This window comes from Cervus canadensis, chromosome 3, assembly GCF_019320065.1.
Source record: "Cervus canadensis isolate Bull #8, Minnesota chromosome 3, ASM1932006v1, whole genome shotgun sequence".
Taxonomy (NCBI): Eukaryota; Metazoa; Chordata; class Mammalia; order Artiodactyla; family Cervidae; genus Cervus; species Cervus canadensis.
Window position 1 is genome coordinate 101,282,612 of NC_057388.1, and position 15,196 is coordinate 101,297,807.

A 15,196-nucleotide genomic window follows, 5' to 3' on the forward strand; every position below is an offset into this window, starting at 1 on the left:
AAACTGCACTCCACGACCTGATTGTCCTTCTGAATGAGTTTGTTTCCCGGAATGCATGGCTACAACAGCATAATGCTGTGAGTCCCCATGAGAAGAGGATGAGACATTAGGAATGCTCTCACAGGGAGGACAACCGTGTGAGCTCATGGCGAGAAAGTGAGTGCCCTAAGCTGCAGATAGAGCCATCAGGGAAGCCGAACCCTGCCAGGACCTTGGTCTTGGACTTCTCCTCTCCAGAACCACGAGAAGTAAATTCCTGTTCTTTAAGCAAAAGGCAACTCAGAATTACCTAATCAGTAAGTTCTAACTGTCAGTAAGTTAGTGGTTAAATTAGTCTACATCATACAACGTGTTGACTTAAAAAAGATGCACACCACGAGAATTTTTGGTTAGTTTTTATTTGGAGCAATATGAGAACTGCAGCCCGGGAGAGGGCACCTCAGATAGCTCTGAGAAACTGTTCCAAAGAGGTAGAGGGGAAGGACAGAATATGCGATTCTGGTAAAGGGCAAGTACATGCAGTCAAGCACATAATTTTTGTAGAAAGCTGGTCTTGTGAAGCTTCTGCTAGTCACGAGAAACAAGCATCATCACAAAGGATTTTAGTGCTTTTCTAGAGATGAGGAGGTACAAGAATTGGGCTCATAAAATCGGATCCTGAAAATATCTCACTATCTGAAGACCTGTCCTGCCAGTTTTCCAGGAGCACAGAGTGCCTCATTTCTGCTCTCCACTCTGAACTCCTTGAGGGGGTGGTGAAAATCAGCAGCTGTAGCAGCACATGATTTAATTCTTGAAGAGGTCCTTGAAGATGGCAAGAGCTCATGGCAAGTGCCAATCTGTAATTGACAAGTGGAACCCTTTCCTACTGTTAAAAGAAATGGAGTAAATCTGCAAGTACTAGTATGAAAATGTTGAAAAGTGCCAGGAGCCAGCACATGAGATCCCACCCATGACAAGGTCATGAGGAGAAGACCTGATAAGCAAGGCAGATCAGGACTTCAGGAATTTCGAAAAGCTGCCCGGCGCTCACCTTAAAGATGATCTCTGTCTTTCTGATGCTTGCTATATTAGACTACTCCCTAATTTCTGTGACACAGGTAGAAGGCCTTCCCCGATCTCTCTCCAAACAGAATCAACTTAGAACTTTAATCAATATGTCCCCAAAGGACGGTGGTATCCTATAAGATTATCCAGGATGAAAGGAGTGTTTCAATTTAGACCCCTTTGCTGGCATTCTAGCCTGCTTGGCAAATGAGTACTAATGCATGTGACCGCTCACAACACCTTAATCATAAACAGCATAAAGAACCTGATCACATGAAGGCCCTAATAGGCACAGAGCTCTTCGGGGGTGAGGAAGCCCTATTAGAGAACACAAAATATTATTCTAAAGTGGTTAGAGTTAAAGATTTAGAAAAATAAGAGTTTAGAATTGTTCATCTTAACCAGGAATGCTAAACAGGGGCTGCCTCACCGGAGCTGCAGAGTCTTTGTGTGGTAAACCTTTTAGATAAATTTAACTGATAACTTCTGCAAAAGGACTGACCTTTGTTTTCATTAAGGAATAGATTACAGAAAACAGCTTTGCATTCACCTAGGTCATAAAATGTCAACAGGCCCCAAGGCCCGAAGATAATGTATAAGACTCTCACAAAGAAGTTGCAGAAAACACCCTGGTTTCCTGAAGGATAAGCTGATGTAATACTAAACTATCTTCCCCTTAAAAAAATGTACTAACTTAGAATATAAAAGCTACGGTAAAAAAAATAAAGATTGGCCAGACTCTACTACACACCCCCAGTCTGGTCTCTCTCTCCCCCTCTCTCTCTCTCTTTCTCGCCGACGCCGTTCATCCTGAGGGTACCCCTGGATCCTGCTGAGGCTGGACCCCAGCAAGTGGCACCACGAACAGGGAACCTGAAGGTAATTCCCCCCCCCCCCCATTTGTTCAGTCTTCAGGACAGCTAGGACCCCACTAGGGCGCCGTGGGCCCCCCTTCATGAGATAGGTAGGGTGAGGAAAGTGGGTAGGCTTCAGGTTTCTTCTTTAGGACCCCACTAGGGCGCTACAGGCCCCCTGCATAAGAAAGGTAGGGGAAGGAAGGTGGGTAGGTTTAAGGTTTCTTCTTTTCTAAGATTAAGATCCTCTCCTTTTTCTTCTTCTAATTAGTAACAAAAATGGGTAACAGTGAGTTAAAGGAAAGACAGCTTTTTATTGGGGTTATATTGCAGCTATTAAATAAAAGAAGTATTAAAAAAAGCTAGTGTTCAATCTTTTTTCGCATTTGAACAGGAGCAATATCCTTATTTTCCAGAAGAGAGCGGTTCTCCTGGGTTCCCTTACCCTCCTGCCCTCCACCCCGGTGCTCTTTCCAATGAGATCTCTTGCTTTGTCAGCACATGCGTCTCCTCTGACAATTCATTTATAAGAGCTCAGTTACGGGCCCTGGAAGGGGTCCCCCTTCCTGCAACTGGTGGGGACTCTTCTTCGCTGAGACTGACATCCTGACCACTCGGGGTACTCAGAGGCGAGCTTGCCTGCCAATGGACCAGACCCAGCGGCCGCAACTGGGACCCTTTTGTCCCTGATCTCCTCCTGACGCAGACAACTGGCCAGAGTGCCCCGACTAGTAAGGAACAAGAGACTTTTTTGACCTCTCTCCCCTTCCCTCTCTCTGTCCTCTCCTTAGCCCTTCCTATCCTTCCTGTTTTTCTAGTCCCCTGGTCCTGGACGCAGGAATTTGGTCAAAGGGCCTTAGCTTGAGCTGAGGATTGGAGACTGATCACCTCCTCTTGGCAGAGAACTCAAATTCCGGTATGGCCGAGTTCCAGTCCTCCCTTCTCTGGAAGCCCAGGGGAAAGTCCCGTAACGCCTGGGTGTCTGCAGGTGGCAGGGGACATCTGTAAGGCCACCCCTTTTGCCCCGCTTTCCCGCCTCCTCCTCCTTCTTCTTTTCCTTTCCTCCTCTTAAAATCTTTGAAGACATCTGAAGTTCTGTGTTTCTATAGAAGGTTTTCTGAGAGACTCTATTCTTGTATTTAAGGGAGTGTCTGATGAGGGCTGCCAGGTTTATATGTGTGTGTTTTAACTCTGTGTTCTGTGTTGTGATTTTTGATGGCCATTTTGCTTTTTGTTAGAACTTGATTTTCTTTTCCTGTGCCTTTGAGACCAGCCAGGGCTCTCAGGAACACTTATCTAGACCATCTCTAACTCCTGCGACTGAGGGAAAAGGGAAAAAGCCTTTAAAAATCTTTATTTATTTCAACTTTTTAATAAACTAGTAAATTTTATATTGTAATATCTAATTCATGACCAAACTTAAAAAATGAAGCTAAATCTTGGACTGTGTCTGTCTAAATATGTCTTGGTATGTCTTTGTCTCTGGGTAATATTTTTTAGGTTAATTTGAAAAAGAGGTCTAATTAATTGGCTTTAAAAAAAAAAAGGTAAGCGCTTACAAATCAAATAATTCTAAATTAAACAATAAATTCCAGGTTCAGGTAAACTGGAAAATATTCAGTATTAAATACCTGATATTAATGTTTGTTTGTTGACCTATATAATATAGACATGTCTTAGAGTAATTAACATCAAGTAAAATATTTTCATTCTGCCTAGGTTTATTATAAATTAAATATTGTTATATTGTAATGTCTGTTACAAGCTTGTCAACAAGGAAAGTACCTCAAATATAGAAACTTCAAAAAAAAAATGTAAATGAGATAGGAGCTTTTAGATAAACTATTAAAAATCATACTTTAGAAATGTCTCTCTAAAACAGTCCCTTTAGATTTTGGCAACCTGAATTTCTAGGGTTGTGCTAAATTAAGTGACTGATTTATTGAATAGCTAGATCATTAAAAAAAATAATAAGAAGATTCTGAAACATTCATTACTGAACACTAATTTCCTCTTACAGAGAAACTAGAGATTTTGGACTATTAATGAATAATGTTTGATGTCGTCCTGAGATGTTCACTAAAATGTTTTTTAGAAATTGTCACTGGTATTTATGTTCACCAATCTGTAGAATGATAATATAAAGGTCAATTCTTGGTTGCTTAAGGAAAGTAAGATGTGTGTGTTCAGTAAAGAAGGTATGAGGAATGAAGTTACATTTTATGAAGGAAAAAGGAAGTAGGTCTGACTTACAGTTGGCTGTTTAAGGATGGGAGAACAAAGTAATGGGTACAGAAAGTGATAGAAACTAGACCCCAAGGAAAGAGTTTTGTGTATAAATAAAAGTTTTCTTGAGATGTTGAACTGCCTTTGATAATGGATTTTAAGTTTCTTTACCTCTGAAGTGATCTGTTCTATGTTTACCTTTAAAATATTCTTTTTCACTTTGGCTAAGTAAATATATTATTTCACAGTGATCTATATGATTCTACCTGACAGAGTACTATAAACCCTTTCGATATTTGTTGACAAAACTGCCTAAATAGCTTGACTTCTAGCTGACTTTGGGATGCTTCAGAGGGCCCCTGAGACATCCCAAAGAGCTATTAAACTACCTGAGTTCATTTGACATGTTAAACTGCATGGGAAATATTGTTGGAGGAGTGATAAATCTTCTCAGGTTATATTGTATGGTTGATGTTACTTATATAGATACCCTAGAAAATATGTGAAATTCATAAAAATCTGATATGTCCTGGTAAAATGTTGTCAGTTATAATTTTTAGTTATCATGTTAAAGTGTTACAAGTCGCAGCAATGACCAGGCTACTTTGTTAAGTACAATTTAATTAGATTTTAAACATGCCTTGTATGGTTTCACACCCATGCCTTTAAAAAAATACTGCTAGTCAATCAAGATTTTTCTAAGACTTTTTTAAAAGACTTTTCTAAGATTAACTGATAAATTTTGTTTGTTTGCTATCTGGTAAATTGGTAACAGACTAGAATTTAGTCTACTCTCTGTGTTAAGAAAACAAGGTTTTCTTAAAATAAATCTTTCAATAACAGATTATAAATTTCTTTGCCTTTAAGTGATTTATATTTGTTTTTAAAATCTTTTGTTACTTTAGTAAAGTAAATAAGTGCTATTTAAGATCATGGTACGTGTAAAAGCTCATTTTGCTTCTACAAAAAATAACCTCTCACTGTTAGACTTGTGCTATCCTAATGTCCTTAAAACATGGCAACCGTCTACCCCTAAATGGAAAAATTAAAAATGGGTGAACAATAGCTGAAAATCAAAGAGTCAGGGCTATGGAAAATCAAAGACAGCCACTTGGCTTTTCCCAGCTCCCTGACAAACCTCATTTTTATTTGATGGGTTAAAGCCTTCCCTGGCTACAGGGTTAATGTGTCCATAATAAAAAAATCACTAAATAGTAAGTTTTGTAAATTGTTACACTAAGTTTCTAGTTTTGTTAATTAAGGTTTAGTGTTTACTAAGACTCACTTCTGAGATAGTTCCTTGTTATGTTATATTGCTAACAGATTTAATTAAGTTATTAAAAAAGACACTCTAAGTTTGTTTCTAAAGCTTATCTCAGTAATCTGTCTTTGGATGAAGATCAGATGCCTCATGACCTGCAACCAAGGCATCCTGCGTGGGCAACTCAACAAGCCTCCATACCCACATGGGGACAAATTAAGTCGCTTTGCCATCAAGCAAATAGCTTCTCTACAGGGATCTTCAGCCTCCCCTAAAAGGTTTTTATAGCTATGCCTGCTTCACTTTCTTGCCGGGTAAATGCTACCTTTTCTACATCAGAAAAATACTGGGCATATTTCCCTGACCCCTCACCTTCCAAGTAGTTACTTGGAACAATGACCCTATACGGGTCAACACAAACCAGCCTCAGTCTCTTGGGAGGATCCTATACTTCCTATGATAAAGATCCCTATTCCATTAATCTTAACTATACTTTTAGGGGATTAACAGATGACCTTCCCCTTTGCTTTAACTTCCCAAGAAATCTTATCACTCCCTCTAAGGAGGGGTGTGTCGGAGCCTCCAAGAAAGCAATTTTGACAGATTCTCCAGCATCAAAATTTTCAGATAAAACAGGAGATTGGCTGGTTTGGATATTACAGGCCTGTATGCCCAGGGTCCTTGACCCCTATAAATCCTTGTTCCTCAATGCTCCCCCAAAATATCCAAATTGTGTTGATGTTGCTCCTTCAGATGTCATATGGAAAACTACAGACAACCGCCTTGGATACCCGGTATGGAAATCCTGTACTTATAATTCAAACATAGATTATAGAATGCCGGGAGGCGGAAACTATTCGGTACAAGACTGGAGCAATCCAAACCCAAGTCAGGATCCAGGATCTGTTCCTGACTATGTCAATAGCCTCAGCTGTTGGTAGCCAGCAGATGGCATATAATCAATTTGTTCCCCCCATGTTGTCCTATACAATTAAGGGCAAAACCTTTTGGCAACCAGAAACTTGGAGAGCCCTTGCTGCCACCTCCCTTGTTACTTTATCTCGGCCAGAGAACGATTCCACCTATACTGTGCTGGCTTGTTTACCCTCCCCTTACGTTTTTTTTTTTTGTTCCCTAATAACTCTAAAAAGCTTCAAATACAGATGAACTATTCAGGTGGACCTAGCATAGTCTACTGTGAACAATGCATGCTCTCGTCCTGCCTAACCTCTCAATATAATATTTGTTCCTTTGTGGTGCTGCGACGCCCACCTTACCTTATGGTGCCCGTCGCAGTGAGTACCTCTTGGTATGACAATTACGGTCTAGCCGTTCTGCAACAACTCCAAGATTTAATGCGATCCCGATGGTTTGTAGGACTACTTATCTTAGGGATTTCAGCTTTAATAACCGCAATTACCTGTCACTGTGGCAGCGATATCATTGACTCAACAGGTACATACTGCTCAATATGTCAGTGATATGTCAAAAAATGTTTCTTTAGCTCTAGCTACGCAAGAGATTATAGATAGGAAATTAGAATTTAAAGTAGATGCCCTAGAAGAAGTGGTCATGCATATTGGAACTGAATTACAAGCCTTAAAAGTAAAGTTAGCAAAAAAAAAAAAAAGTAAAGTTAGCATTATCCTGTCACGCCGACTATCGTGGATTTGTGTAACACCCCTAAAAGCAAATGATACAGATTATAATTGGGAAAAGATTAAAAATAATATTTCAAGTTTATGGAATAGCTCCAGCATTAGTTTAGATCTTGGAAAGCTTCACGGTCAGATAAAAACCTTAGAACAATCCCGACTGGACTTTACTGCTGCAGGGGCTGCTAATGATTTTTTTCATACCTTTTCTAACTTTATTACTGGAAAAAATATCCTATCAACTATCTTCAGTTATGCTACTGTGGCAGCCCAAATCCTACTTTTCATTATAATCCTTCCTTGTATTGTCAGAATTCTCCGGCAGAACACTCAGAAGCTCGCGACTGAGATCCATCTGGCTGTCTTAAAAAATAAAAAAGGAGGAGATGCTGGGAGTCAGCACATGAGATCCCACCCATGACAAGGTCATGAGGAGAAGACCTGACAAGCAAGGCAGATCAGGACTTCAGGAATTTCGAAAAGCTGCCCGGCGCTCACCTTAAAGATGATCTCTGTCTTTCTGATGCTTGCTATATTAGGCTACTCCCTAATTTCTGTGACACAGGTAGAAGGCCTTCCCCGATCTCTCTCCAAACAGAATCAACTTAGAACTTTAATCAATATGTCCCCAAAGGACGGTGGTATCCTATAAGATTATCCAGGATGAAAGGAGTGTTTCAATTTAGACCCCTTTGCTGGCATTCTAGCCTGCTTGGCAAATGAGTACTAATGCGCATGACCACTCACAACACTTTAATCATAAACAGCATAAAGAACCTAATCATACAAAGGCCCCAATAGGCACAGAGCCCTTCGGGGGGTGAGGAAGCCCTATTAGAGAACACAAAAATATTATTCTAAAAGTGGTTAGAGTTAAAGATTTAGAAAAATAAGAGTTTAGAATTGTTCATCTTAACCAGGAATGCTAAACAGGGGCTGCCTCACCGGAGCTGCAGAGTCTTTGTGCGGTAAACCTTTTAAATAAATTTAACTGAAAACTTCTGCAAAAGGACTGACCTTTGTGTTCATTAAGGAATAGATTACAGAAAACAGCTTTGCATTCACCTCGGTCATAAAATGTCAACAGGCCCCAAGGCCAGAAGATAATGTATAAGACTCTCACTAAGAAGTTGCAGAAAACACCCTGGTTTCCTGAAGGATAAGCCGATGTAATACTAAACTATCTTCCCTTTAAAAATGTACTAACTTAGAATATAAAAGCTACAGTAAAAAAAATAAAGATTGGCCAGACTCTACTACACACCCCCAGTCTGGTCTCTCTCCCTCCCTCTCTCTCTCTTTTTCTCGCTGACGCCGTTCATGCTGTGGGTACCCCTGGATCCTGTTGAGGCTGGACCCCAGCAGAAAAGCTGAATGTTTAAAATGTTTTGGTTATGGGACTTGCCCGGCGATCCAGTGGTTCAGACTCCACTTTCCAATATAGGGGGTGGGAGTTCCATCCCTGGTTGGGGAACTAAGACCTCTCATGATTCACATATGACAGAAGTAACAAATTCAATAAAAGACTTTAAAAATGGTCCTCATAAAAGAATCTTAAAAAAATAAAATGTGTTGGTTAGTGTGTGTAATATTATCTTGTTCATATGTTATTAGAAAAAGATTTTATATAGATAACGCAGCTGTTGCTTCTGCGGGGTGTGTGTGTGAGTGTGTGAAGAACTTGATAACCGTGATTACCTCTAGGGTGTTTGGGAATGGAGCATATCCTTTATCTACTGTGGTTCTTTTTTTAAATATAGTTTTTATTTTCTTTTGCTTTTATTGAGATATAAGTGACATACAGCGGTATGTAAGTTTAGGGTGCAGCATAATGATTTGATTTATATATGTCATCAAATGATTATCACAGTAAATTTAGTGAACACCCATCATCTCATATAGATGCAAAATTAAAGAAATAGAAAAAAATTTTTTCTGTGTGATGAGAACGGTTAGGATTTACTCTATGAACAACCTTCATGTATAAGGTATAGCATGTTTATTATCTTTATCATATTGTACATTATATCTCTAGAACTTACTGGTGTTATAACTAGAAGTTTGTACCTTGTGACTGCCTTCATCCAATTTGCCCTCTTCTCATACCTGGCCTCTGGTAACCACAAATCTGATCTCTTTTTCTATGAGTTTGTTTTTGAAGTATAAGTGATCTATAACCTTATGGTAGTTTTCTGTTATATAACATAGTGGTTTGAAGAAAAGCTACAGTATTTAGGGGGGGAGCTTGCCACCTAGCTTCCCAGGTGGTGCTAGCGGTAAAGAACCCACCTGCCAATGCAGGAGACTTAAGAGATGTGGGTTTGATCCCTGGGTCAGGAAGATCATCTGGAGGAGGGCATGGTAACCCACTCCAGTACCCTTGTGTGGAGAATTCCATGGACAGAGGAGCTGGGTGGGATACAGTCCACAGGGCTGCAAAGAGTTGGACAGGACTGAAGCCACTTATCACACACACATGCCTACATTCAAAATAATCACCTTGATAAATCTAGTTGTCATCTGTTACTGTACAAAGATATTACATAATTACTGACTATATTCCTCATGCTGTGCATTTCATACCTGCGACTCATTTATTTTGTAACTAAAAGTTTGTATCTCTCAATATCCCTCACCTATTCCCCCACATACCCCCTCTCCCCTCTGGCAACCACCTGTTTGTTCTCTGTATCTATGACTCTTTCTTGGTTATGTTTGTTTATTTGTTTTGTTTTTTAAATTCCTCATACAATATTTCCCTTTCTTATCTAATTTATTTTAGTTAGTATAATACCCTCTAGGTCCATCCATGTTGTTGAAAGTGACAAGATTTCATTCTATTTTATGGCTGAGTAAGGGAATGGCAACGCACTCCAGTATTCTTGCCTGGAGAATTCCATGGACCAGAGGAGCCTGGCAGGCTACAGTCCAGGGGTCACAAAAAGTTAGACACTACTGAGCGATTGAACTGACTGAGTGTGCAAAATTCCCCCCTACCAAAGGGCAATCTCCTCGTAGAAAATGACTCTTATTTTCTTGTCTTAATTCGGTCATCACTTCCTTAGAAAAGACTTTCCTAATCTCCAGACTATACTAAATCCTACTCCTGATACACCTATACTAAATACCTGTGCTTCTTAGATCTTATCCGGGTTGTAATTTTACATTCATTTGTATAATCATTTGATTAGCATTATTCTTTCTCATAGGTTTGTATGCTCTGAGTGTAAAGTCTGTCTCCTTTTTGCCCACCATTGAGTCTGTTTCATTTCTGGCATATAGTATCTTAATGAATACATAAGTGTATGTTGAATAAACACGTATATAGTGAATGTTCAAGAAATGTCTGTTGAATTAGTGAGTAAATAAGTCTTTTGTCACTAGTATAAACCTATTTGGCAAAGAACCAAATGCAGTCGGGTTTCAGAAAGAAAGAACATGCAGAAGCCTATACCAGGAAGACAATGAGATAAGACACATGGGAATTTCTGAATACTTCAGAGCAGAAACCAGATATAAAGTGGGGTTAGTTGAGTTCTTGATCTCATACCAGGAAGCAACTGAGCTTTGGGAAGCCAAGTGGGAAATGGACGCTGAGGGTGGTCAGGCAAGTTTCATCTCAAGTGCTGAGTTCAAGGTCTCTCTTGTGAGTTTGTTCTCTTAAATTTTAACTAATTTCTACTTATAGCAATCTCAGTCTATTGTACTGAGTACTGGTGAAGTACTATATTTATTAATATTTTTACCATATTGTTCTTAAGGACTAATGAGAATATTTTGGTGTTGATCTAACAGAAGGGTTTCAAACAAAGGTGGTTTTCCAGGGTCAGAAAGCAGAAGCAGCCCCACCATCACCAGTGTATCTATCATTCGGGAGCAAGGTTGCCTGAAGAATGGAAACGAAGAAGAACATAAGGGTCCATTTAAAAAACTGGGAAATGAAAGATGGTGACCAGCATGGGTCCAACTACGTCATGTGAAGGTGAGGACCCTCAGGCCTTTCCTCCCTCCCAGGAGAACACAGAAACTGGCCTATGAAAGTCAGAATATTCTCACTGGGCACATAGTTTGTGACACACTCTAGGAGATGGAGATGATACTGTGGTCAGTAAGTCTAGGGAGAGGAGAAGACAGGAAACTATAGTATCAGATGGATTTATCTAGGTGCTGAGTTGGCTGCAAATTAAGTGCAAGGGAACAGAACGGAAGAAGCTTATTTCTAATCCGGGTATCAGAGAAGAACTTGCAGAGGTAACACTAAAACTTAGCTTTGGAAAAATGTGCACTGCAATGTGAAGCTGTCGTAATCCACAGCATGAAGGCATGAGTGTGGAAGGCTTAGTCTGAGAAAGAGAAAATGTTCATTGTGAGGGAAGCTTGTTAACAAGACATATCCATAGTGGTAGCTCTACAGAGCAGGGCCAGGTTTTAAGTGCTTTTGGCTGGTATGACAATGAGTTTGGATTGTAGTCTCCAGTTTGTAGGAAAAGGTTTTTAAGAAATGTCATGTAGGAAACACTGAGGTTTCCTCCTCAACGTCTATTTGCTGCCCCACCTCCCTTGTCCTTTCTAACCCAATTCCAATTTTATTCAGATAATCCACCTCTGCCCTACGAGATTCAGGGGGATATGAAGCTAGTTCCAGTTCCAAGGTTAGATATGAATTAACTCAAGCTAAGCATGCTAATACATACCCTTTGCACCGCAATGACTTTTTTGTCATTTGTGTCATTTATGGGTTATAAATAATATAATACTTCATTGTCTAGCATATGCAATAATCATACACAAGTCAGCATTGTCATTATTACTAGTGGCATGTCAGTCCATTTCTGTCAAATGGAGGAAAAAATCTCTGCAGTAATTCCAGTTTCCCACATGAACCTGTATGCAGGTGAGGAAGCAACAGTTAGAACTGGACATGGAACAACAGACTGGTTCCAAATAGGAAAAGGAGTACATCAAGGCTGTATATTGTCACCCTGCTTATTTAACTTATATGCAGAGTACATCATGAGAAACGCTGGGCTGGAAGAAGCACAGGCTGGAGTCAAGATGCTGGGAGAAATATCAATAACCTCAGATATGTAGATGACACCACCCTTATGGCAGAAAGTGAAGAAGAACTAAAGAGCCTCTTGATGAAAGTGAAAGAGGAGAGTAAAAAAGTTGGCTTAATGCTCAACATTCAGAAAACTAAGATCATGGCATCTGGTCCCATCACTTCATGGGAAATGAATGGGGAAACAGTGGAAACAGTGGCTGACTTTATTTTTCTGGGCTCCAAAATCACTGCAGATGGTGATTGCAGCCATGAAATTAAAAGATACTTACTCCTTGGAAAGAAAGTTATGACCAACCTAGATAGCATATTAAAAAGCAGAGACATTACTTTGTCAACAGAGGTCCATCTAGTCAAGGCTATGGTTTTTCCAGTAGTCATGTGTGGATGTGAGAGTTGGATTATAAAGAAAGCTGAGCGCCAAAGAATTGATGCTTTTGAACTGTGGTGTTGGAGAAGACTCTTGAGAGTCCCTTGGACTGCAAGGAGATCCAACCAGTCCATCCTAAAGGAAATCAGTCCTGGGTTTTCATTGGAAGGACTAATGCTGAAGCTGAAACTCCAATACTTTGGCTACCTGATGTGAATAGCTGACTCATTTGAAAAGACCCTGATGCTGGGAAAGATTGAGGGCAGGAGGAGAAGGGGAAGACAGAGGATGAGATGGTTGGATGGCATCACCAACTCAATGGACATGGGTTTGGGTAAACTCTAGGAGTTGGTGATGGACAGGGAGGCCTGGAGTGCTGCAGTTCATGGGGTCACAGAGAGTCAGACACGACTGAGTGACTGAACTGAACTGAACATGTACTTTCCAACTATGGGCTAGCATTAATAGTCACTGGCCTCCTGCTTTGATTATTTTCGGTTATGAGTTAAACTTAATGTGGTCCCATGTATTCTTTCCCTAAAGGGCCTCAAGGATTTGGAAAGGATTAGGCATACTCTAATTTAGGAAGAAAGATGGATGAATCCACCTATGTGCATTTACTGGTATGAGTCACTGGGGAGGTTAATTAAGTCAATGAAATGATCCAGAACAGGTGTCTATGGCTGTTTTAAGAACAAGTGCTTTGATGGCCATGAAAACGCATGGCTCAGCTCTCCAACTGCAGGGAGCGGGTATGCAGTTGACAGACGGCCCCAGCTGATGTGTTCCAGAATCCTCAGCGCCAAGGTCACACTACCCAGGAGCTTCTGCTGGCCAGTGATTTAATTATGGTGGGGATACTAAGGAGGGGGGCTTCCCAGGTGGCTCAGGGGTAAAAAATCTGCCTGATACAACTTAGCACCTGAGCGTGCACACTAAGGGGACATGGGATGTATTTGGTGGGTGACTTTTGCTCAAGGACTCTCCAGAGGCCTTGACAAAACTTTCTGAGACCTGCACTGCAATGTAAGTCATTCCTTCACTGAGGTTGCAATGACATCACAGTCTGATGGCCCTTCCAGTCTCCTCTGGCTCCCTCTCTATTTTCTCTCACAAGTGTTTCCATGAATAAACCTTAATAAACCTCCAGCATACCTGACCTCATCTGGCTTCTGCCTCTTGGAGGACCCAGGCTAATAGAAGTGGTTGTATCTCCTAACATTAAAATGCTCAAATGTATTTATTAAAATTGTGTTGTATTCTGAGTAAAGGGCAAAGTCATCAGCTTGAGAGTATTTATGAAAGACTCATCCACTACATTTTTCTTTCTTTAGTACATGTAGGATAACTTGTATTCAAATTATGGGGCTTCCCTGGTGGCTCAAAGGTAAAGAATCTGCCTGTCAATGCAGGAGACTCACATTCGATCCCTGGGTCAAGAAGATCTCTTAGAGGAGGAAATGGCTACCCACTCTGATATTCTTGCTTGGAAAATCCCATGGACAGAGGAGCCTGGTGGGTTATAGTCCACAGGAGTACAGTCCATAGGGTTGCTCAGACTGAGTGACTTAAGTATGCACGCATTCAAATTATAGCATGGTCTATTTCCAAGGGCAAGTTTCTTCCTGCATATTTATTTAAAGCAATGAAACTGGAGTTTGCTGGCCATCTTGACAGGTGGCCAGCCTGAACTCAGAGTTATAAAGGTTTTCATATTCTCTTTTGGTCTACTTGTGAAATTAATATGGGCTTATATTGGCTCCTGTTTAAATCACAGAGACTTCACAGATAACAGGAGTGGGCATATGTACAGGCTGCTATATTGTTGATGAGGAGAGGAGGGTCTTCTCTATATTTCTTTGGGTCCTCTTCTTTTTTTTTTTTTTCCATTTATTAGTTGGAGGCTACTTACTTTACAATATTGTAGTGGGTTTTGTCATACATTGACATGAATCAGCCGTGGAGTTACATGTATTCCCCATCCCAATCCCCCCTCCCACAGACCCAGAGGGATCGGGTAAAGTGGGTCCTCTTCTTAACTTGAATGTTTTTATATGGCAACCTTGATCATTTTGCCTTCCTTCCCACCCTGTCAGCACTGTCTCAGTTCTCGAATTATTCTAAATGATTTTGGCAATCTGTGAAAGTGCATCTTATGTCCAAATTTAGGCAGTTCATGCAAGGAAATGTTTAATACCTTCAAGAACATATTTCTTACATAATTATATGAGTTCCTATATAGTGCAGATGAATGGACTTAACTTTCTGATGGCCCTTAGGTGTATATACTTGTATTAACACAATCCTTAGCTGCTGACACTGTCATCACTGGTCAATGCATACCTTATTTGTATTTCACTCATTTATTTATTTCTGATATAATGGGACCTATGAAGCCAACCACCTAACATGACACTTGAACATTGGAAATAACTTATACTGCCTAAGCTTTCCTTTCAAAGAAATTCTTCTCTTTATGGCATTTAAATCACAAGAATCCAAATAAGTGACATTTCTATAATTCTCTGGAATTAGAAGTGGAATTGTGTTTGTGTAGCTAGATGTCTGAGAAGCTGAGGATCAGCCCACCCCTTCTCAACAGCACTTGGAAGACCGACTCCAATCATGTGGGTTAGTGAAAGAAATCTGTTTCAAAATGGAAGCCAAGCAGGGGTCCAAAACCTTTGGAGGAGTAAAGAACAGGCATGAACGAGTCCTGAA

General features: G+C 40.3%; 1 long non-coding RNA gene across 1 annotated transcript; it reads left to right on the forward strand.

Moving 5' to 3' along the window:
- The first annotated feature begins 1,836 nt into the window (after positions 1-1,836).
- LOC122438780 lies at positions 1,837-7,523 on the forward strand. The gene is made up of 3 exons (XR_006268630.1): positions 1,837-1,926; positions 5,527-5,702; positions 7,356-7,523. It is a non-coding gene; the product is annotated as an uncharacterized LOC122438780 (long non-coding RNA).
- Positions 7,524-15,196: the final 7,673 nt, after the last annotated feature.